Source organism: Fukomys damarensis, unplaced genomic scaffold (genome assembly GCF_012274545.1).
Source record: "Fukomys damarensis isolate Sample0158 unplaced genomic scaffold, DMR_v1.0_HiC HiC_scaffold_19, whole genome shotgun sequence".
Lineage (NCBI taxonomy): Eukaryota > Metazoa > Chordata > Mammalia > Rodentia > Bathyergidae > Fukomys > Fukomys damarensis.
Window position 1 is genome coordinate 45,438,714 of NW_022900931.1, and position 7,945 is coordinate 45,446,658.

The following is a 7,945-nucleotide window of genomic DNA, read 5'->3' on the forward strand; positions in this document are numbered from 1 at the left end:
AGAACAAGGGGCTGTAATTCTGTCAGTTTACCAGTGAATTCCCCTTTTCATATGGAGTGAAACTGTATTCCTTCTGGTTTGTAGGTCTCTGCCTGTCAGATATTGTGGCTCTTTTCTGAGAAGCTTCTAGGAAGCTAGGGCCTGAGGCTTAAGAGAGTGTTCAGCATCTCTGAGACCCCACAAGCATCCAGAACTCTGTAAAGTTGGTGATAAATTCGGTTTGAGCTTAGAGAGCAAGTGCCATTTTCAAAGTGCCTCTGCCATTTAAACTTCAGTTTTTGCCTGGGAAACAGCTTCTTTCACCACTTAGCCCTTTGAAACCAAAGCAGGTAGGCCTCAGAGAGTGTTTAGCAGCTCTGATTCCTGACAAGACTCCAGAACTCTGTAAACTTGGTGTTAGGTTCACGTTGAGGTTAGAAAGCAAATGCACTTTTCATAGTGCGTCCATGTTTCAAAGCACAGTTTTCACTGGAAAGCAGCTTCTGTCACCACTTAGCCCTTTGAAACCAAAGCGGGTAGTCTCCTGAATGTGAAGTACTCCAAAGAGCAAGGTGCTACAACTCTGTCAGTTTATCACTGAATTCCACATCTCATATGGAGTGTAACTCTATTCCTTCATGTTTGTAGATCTCTGCCTGGCAGAGAATGAAGCACTGTTTTGAGAGTCTTGTACCCAGAAAGGCCCTTAGGCCTAAGAGAGTGCTTAGCAGCTCTGACTCCACACAAGCCTCCAGAATTCTGAAAATTTGGTGATAGGTTCAGTTAGAGGTTAGAAAACAAATGCACTTTTAACAGTGCTTCTGCAGATTAGACCTCACTTTTCCCCAGGAAGCTGGTTCTTTCACTGCTTAGCCCTTTAAAAGCAAAGCATTAGTTTCCTGAATGTGAAGTATTCCACATAGCAAGATGCTACAACTCTGTCAATTCACCACTGAATTCCACATCTCATATGGAGTGTAACGCTATTCCTTCTTGTTTCTGGATCTCTGCCTGACAGAAATTGAAGCACTGTTGGTCGAGGCTTGTAGCCAGAAAAGCCCTTAGGCCTAAGAGAGTGCTTTGCAGCTCTGAGTACACACAAGCCTCCAGAACTCTGTAAACTTGGTGATAGGTTCAGTCTGAGGTAGAAAGCAAATGCACTTTTCAGAGTGCTTTTGCAGTTTAAACTGCAGTTTTCCCCATGAAGCAGCTTCTTGTGCCACTTATCCCTTTAAAACAAAAGAGGTTATTTAATGAATGTAAAGTACTCCACAGAGCAAGGGGCTGAAACTCTGTCAGTTTACCAGTGAGGTCACTACTCATTTGGAGTGTAACTCTACTCCTTCTTCTTTGCAGGTCTCTGCTTGGCAGAGATTGAAACACTGTAGTGAGACACTTGTAGCTAGAAAAGCCCTTAGGCCTAAGAGAGTGCTTAGCAGCTCTGAGTCCACACAAGCCTCCAGAATGCTGTAACCTTGGTGATAGGTTCAGTTTCTGTTTCAAAAGCAAATGCACTTTTCAGAGTGCTTCAGTGGTATAAACTGCAGTTTTCCCTGGGAAGCAGCTTCTTGCACTGCTTAACCCTTTAAAACCAAAGAGGTTAGTTTCCTGAATGTGAAGGACTCCACAGATCAAGGTCCTGCAACTCTGTCAGTTTCTCAGTGATGTCCACTTCTCATATGGAGTGTAATTGTACATCTTCTTTTTTATAGGTCACTGCCTGGCAAGACTGAAACACTGTTGTGAGAGGCTTGTACCCAGAAAAGCCCTTAGGACTAAGAGAGTGCTTAGCAACTCTGAGTCCACATAAGCCTCCCAAATGCTGTAACCTTGGTGCTAGGTTCAGTTTGAGGTTAGAAAGCAAATGAACATGTAAGAGTGCTTCTGCACTTTAAATCTCAGTTTTCCCTGGAAACCAGCTTCTTTCCCCACTTAGCCCATTGCAACCGAAGTGGTTATTTTCCTCAAAGTGACATACTCCACAGAACAAGGGGCTGAAACTCTGTCACTTTACCAGTGAAGTCCACTTCACATATGGAGTGTAACTGTACTCATTCTTGTTTTAAGGTCTCTGCCTGGCACAGATTGAAGCACTGTTGTGAGAGGCTTGTATCCAGAAAAGCCCTTGGGCCTAAGAGAGTGCTTAGCATGTCTGAGTCCACATAAGGCTCCAGAAATCTGTACACTTAGTGATAGGTTCAGATTGAGGTTAGAAAACAAATGCACTTTTCAGAGTGCTTCTGTGGTTTAAAACACAGTTTGTCCAGGGAAGCAGCTTCTTTCACTGCTTAGCCCTTTGAAACCAAATCGTTTAGTTTACTGAATGTGAAGTACTCCACAGAGTAAGGGGCTGCTACTCTGTTAGTTTACCCTTGAAGTCCCCTTCTCCTACGGAGTTCCACTGTATTCCTTCTTGTTTGTAGGTCTCTGCCTGATAGACATAGAGGCTCTTTTCAGAGAGGCTTCTAGGCAGCTTGACCCTGAGGCCTAAGAGAGTGCTGAGCAGCTCTGAGGCCCCACAAGCATCTAGAACTCTGTGACTTGGGGGATACTTTCAGTTTGAGCTTAGAAAGCAAGCGCACTTTTCAGAGTCCTTCTGCATTTGAAACTGTAGTTTTTCCATGGGAAAAAGCTTTTTTCTCCGCTTAGCCCTTTGAAACCAATGCGGTTAGTTTCCTGAAAGTGAAGTACTCCACATAGCAAGGGGCTACATCTCTGTCAGTTTACCCGTGAAGTCCCCTTCTTATATGGAGTGCAACTGTGTTCCTTCTTATTTGTAGGTCTCTGCCTGGCAGAGATAGAGGCTCTTTTCAGAGAGGCTTCTAGGCAGCTTTGACCCTGAGGCATAAGAGAGTGCTTAGCAGCTCTGAGGCCCCACAAGCATCTAGAAATCGATGACTTGAGGGATACTTTCACTTTGAGCTTAGAAAGCAAGTGCACTTTTCAGAGTACTTCTTTCGTTGAAACCACAGTTGTTCCCAGGGAAACAGTTGCTTTCACTGCTTAGACCTTTTTAACCAATGCCATTAGTTTCCTGAATGTGAAGTACTCCACAGAGCAAGGGGCTGAATCTCTGTCAGTTTAAATGTGAAGTCCGCTTCTCATATGGATTGCAGCTGTATTCCTTCTTGTTTGTAGGTCTCAGCCTGGCAGAGGTAGAGGCTCTTTTCAGAGAGGCTTCTAGGCAGACTTACCCTGAGGCCCAAGACAGTGATTAGCAGCTCTGAGGCTACACAAGCATCTTGAACTCTGTGATTTGGGGATACTTTTAGTTTGAGCTTAGAAAGCAAGCACACTTTTCAGAGTGCTTCTATGGTTGAATCTGCAGTTTTTCCCTGGGAAACATCTTCTTTAGCCAATTAGCCCTTTGAAACCAATGCTGTTAGTTTCTGAATGTGAAGTACTCCACAGAGCAAGGGGCTGCAACTCTGTCAGTTTACCCTTGAAGTACCCTTCTCCTACGGAGTGCAACTGTATTCCTTCTTGTTTGTAGGTCTCTGCCTGGCAGAGACAGAGGCTCTGTTCAGACAGGCTTCTAGGAAACTTTAATCTGAGGCCTAAGAGAGTGCTGAGCAGCTCTGAGGCCCGACACACATGTAGAACTCTGTGACCTGGGGGTTACTTTCAGTTTGAGGTTAGAAAGCAAGCACAATTTTCACAGTGTTTCTGCACTTAAAACCCCAGTTTTTCCTCAGGAAAAAGCTTCTTTCAGCGGTTAACCCATTGAAACCAATGCAATTAGTTTCCTGAATGTGAAGTTCTCCAAAGAGCAAGGGGTTGCAACTCTGTCAGTTTACCCGTGAAGATTCCTTCTCATACGGAGAGCCACTGTACTCCTCTTTGTTTGTAGGTCTCTGCCTGGTAGAGACAGAGGCTCTGTTCAGAGAGGCTTGTAGGAAACTATACCCTGAGACATAAGAGTGTGCTTGGCAGCTCTTAGGCCCCACAAGCATTTACAAATCTGTGACCTTGGGGATACTTTCAGTTTGAGTTTAGAAAGCAAGCGCACTTTTCAAAGTGCTTCTGCATTTGAAACCGCAGTTTTTCCCCAGGAAACAGTTTCTTTCCCACTTAGCCCTTTGAAACCAATGCGGTTAGTTTCCTGAATGTGAAGTACTCCACAGAGCAAGGGGCTGCAACTCTCTCAGATTTCCCGTGAAGTCCCCTTGTCCTACATAGTGCAACTGTATTCCTTCTTATTTGTAGGTCTCTGCCTGGCAGAGATAGAGGCTCTTAACAGAGAGCCTTCTAGGCAGCTATACTCTGAGGCCTAGGAGAGCGCTTAGCAGCTCTGAGGCCCCACAAGGATCTACAACTCTGTGACCTTGGGGATATTTTGACTTTGAGCTCAGAAAGCAAGTGCACTTTTCAGAGTGCTTCTTCACTTTAAACCACAGTTTTTCCACAGAAAAAGCTTCTTTGGCGGTTTACCCATTGAAACCAATGCGGTTATTTTCCTGAATGTGAAGTTCTCCAAAAATCAAGGTTATGTAACTCTGTCAGGTTACCAGTGAAGTCCCCTTCTCATATGGAGTGCAACTGTATTCCTTCATGTTTGTAGGTCTCCGCCTGGAAGACATAGATGCTCTTTCTGGGGGACTTCTAGGCAGCTTGACCCTGAGCCCTAAGAGTGCTTAGCAGGTCTGAGGCCCCACAAACATCTAGAAATCTCTGATCTTGGTGATACTTTCCGTTTGAGCTTAGAAAGCAAGTGCACTTCTCAGACTGCTTCCCTGGTGAAACAGCAGTTTTTCCCTGGGAAACAGCTTCTTTCACTGCTTAGTCCTTTGAAACCATTGCGGTTAGTTTCCTGAATGTGAAGTACTCCACAGAGCAAGGGGCTGTAAATCTGTCAGCTTACCCGTGAAGTCCCCTTCTCATACAGAGTGCAACTGTATGCCTTCTTGTTTGTAGGTCTCTGCCTGGCAGAGATAGATGCTCTTTTGAGCGAGGCTTCTAGGCAGCTTTTCCCTGATGGCTAAGAGAATGCGAAGCAGCTCTGAAGCCCCACAAGCATCTACAACTCTGTGACCTTGGGGATACTTTAAGTTTGAGTTTAGAAAGCAAGTGCACTTTTCACAGTGCTTCTTCTCTAGAAACCACAGTTTTTCCACAGGCAAAAGCTTCTTTCAGCCATTAAGCCATTGAAATCAATATGGGTAGTTTCCTGAATGTGAAGTTCTCCAAAGACCAAGGGGTTGCAACTCTGTCAGTTTAACTCTGCAGTCCCCTTTTCATACTGAGTGCCACTGCATTCCTTTTTGTTTTTAGGTCTCTGTCTGGCAGAGATAGAGGCTCTCTTCAGAGAGGCTTCTAGGACTCTTTACCCTGAGCCCTAAGAGATAGCTTAGCAGCACTAGGCCCCACAAGCAACTAGAACTCTGTGACCTTGGAGACACTTTCAGTTAAAGCTTAGAAAGTAAGCGCACTTTTCACAGTGCTTCTGCAGTTGAAATGGCAGTTTTCCCCCAGGAAACAGCATCTTTCAGGGCTTATCCCATTGAAACCAATGTGATTCGTTTCCTCAATGTGAAGTACTCCACAGAGCAAGGGGCTGTAACTCTTTCAGTTTACCTGTGAAGTCCCCTTCTCATACGCAGTGCAAATGTATTCCTTCTTGTTTGTAGGACTCTGCCTGGAAGAAATAGAGGCTCTTTTCAGAGAGACTGCTAGGCAACCTTACCCTGGGGCCTAAGAGAGTGCTTAGCAGCTCTGAGGCCCCACATGCATCTAGAACTCTGTGACCTTGGGGATACTATCTGTTTGAGCTTAGAATGCAAGCGCACTTTTCAGACTGCCTCTGTGGTTGAAACTGCAATTTCTCTCTGGTAAACAGCTTCTTTCACTGCTTAGCCCTTTCAAACCAATACAGTTAGTTTCCTGAAAGTGAAGTATTCCACAGAGCAAGTGGGTTCAACTCTGTCAGTTTATCTATGAAGTCCCCTTGTCATATAGCATACCACTGTACTCCTCTTTGTTTGTAGTTCTCTGCCTTGCAGAGATAGAGGCCTTTAAAGAGAGGCTTATAGCCCATCTGAACCTGAGGCCTAAGAGAGTGCTTAGCAGCTCTGAGGCCCCACAAGCATCTATAACTCTGTGACTTTGGGGATACTTTCAGTTTGAGCTTAGAAAGCAAGTGCACTTTTCAGAGTGCTTCTTTGCATGAAACTGCAGTTTTTCCCCAGGAAACAGCTTCTTTTGCTGCTTAGTCCTTTGAAAGCAATGCAGTTAGTTTCCTGAATGTGAAGTACTCCACAGAGCAAGGGCTACAACTCTGTCAGCTTACCCATGAAGTACCCTTCTCTTACGGAGTGGAACTGTATTCCTCCTTGTTTGTAGTTCTCTGTCTGGCAGAGGTAGAGGCTCTTTTCAGAGAGACTTCTAGGCTGCTTGATCCTGAGGCCTAAGAGAGTGCTTAGGCAGTCTGAGGCCCCATTAGCATCTAGTAATCTGTGACCTTGGGGTTACTTTCACTTTGAGCTTAGAAAGCAAGCGCACTTTTCAGAGTTCTTCTTGGGTGAAACCGCAGTTTTTCCCCAGGAAACAGCTTCTTTCACTGCTTAGTCCTTTGAAACCAATGCATTTAGTTTCCTGAATGTGAAGTATTCCGCAGAGCAAGGGCTGCAACTCTGTCACTTTACCCGTGAAGTTCCCTTCTCATATGGAGTTCCACTGTATTCCTTCCTGTTTGTAGGTCTCTGCCTGATAGAGATAGAGGCTCTTTTCAGAGAGGCTTCAAGAACCTTTACCCTGAGGCCTAAGAGAATGTTTATCAGCTCTAGGCCCCACAAGTACCTAGAACTCTGTGACCTTGGAGATACTTTCAGTTTAAGCCTAGAAAGCAAGCGCACTTTTCAGAGTGCTTTTACAGTTGAAACCACAGTTTCTCCCTGGGAAACAGCTTCTTGCAGGCCTTAGCCCATTGAAACCAAAGCCCTTAGTTTCCTCAATGTTAAGTACTCCACAGAGCAATGTGCTGCAACTCTGTCAGTTTAGCCTTGAAGGCCCCTTCTCATAAGGAATGCAACTGTATTTGTTTTTGTTTGTAGGCCTCAGCCTAGCAGAGATAGAGGCTCTTTTCAGAGAGGCTTCTAGGAAACTTTACCCTGAGGCCTAAGAGAGTGCTTAGCAGCTCTTAGGCCTCACAAGCATCTAGAACACTGTGATCTTGGGGATATTTTTACTTTGACCTTAGAAAGCAAGCACACTTTTCAGAGTGCTTCTGCTCTTGAAATGACAGTTTTTCCACAGAAAAAGCTTCTTTCTGTGGTTAACCCATTGAAACCAATGTGGTTAGTTTCCTGACTGTGAAGTTCTCCAAAGACCAAGGGGATGTAACTGTGTCAGTTTACCCATGAAGTCCCCTTCTCATTTGTAGTGCAACTGTATTCCTTCTTGTTTGTAGGTCTCTGCCTGGCAGAGATAGAGGCTCTTTTCAGAGAGGCTTCTACGCACTTTGACGCTGAGGCCTAAGAGACTTCTTAGCAGCTCTGAGGCCCCACTAGCGTCTAGAATTCTGTGACCTTGTGGATGCTTTCAGTTTGAGCTTAGAAAGCAAGTGCACTATTTAGAGTGCTTCCCTGCTTAAACCCACAGTTTTCCCCAGGGAAGCAGCTTCTTTCACCGCTTAGCCCTTTGAAACCAGTGCGAATAGTTTCCTGAATGTAAATTACTCCACAGAGCAAAGGGCTACAACTCTGCCAGTTTACCCATGAAGTCCCTTTCTCATATGGAGTGCCACTGTATTCCTTCTTGTTTGAAGGTCTCTGCCTGGCAGACAAAGTGGCTCTTCTCAGTGAGGCTTCTAGGCAGCTTGACCATGAGGCCTAAGAGAGTGCTTAGCAGCTCTGAGGCCCCACAAGCATCTAGAAATCTGTGATCTTGGGGATTCTTTCAGTTTGACATTAGAAATCAAGCGCACTTTTCAGAGTGCTTCTGTGCATGAAAGCACAGTTTTTCCCCGGGA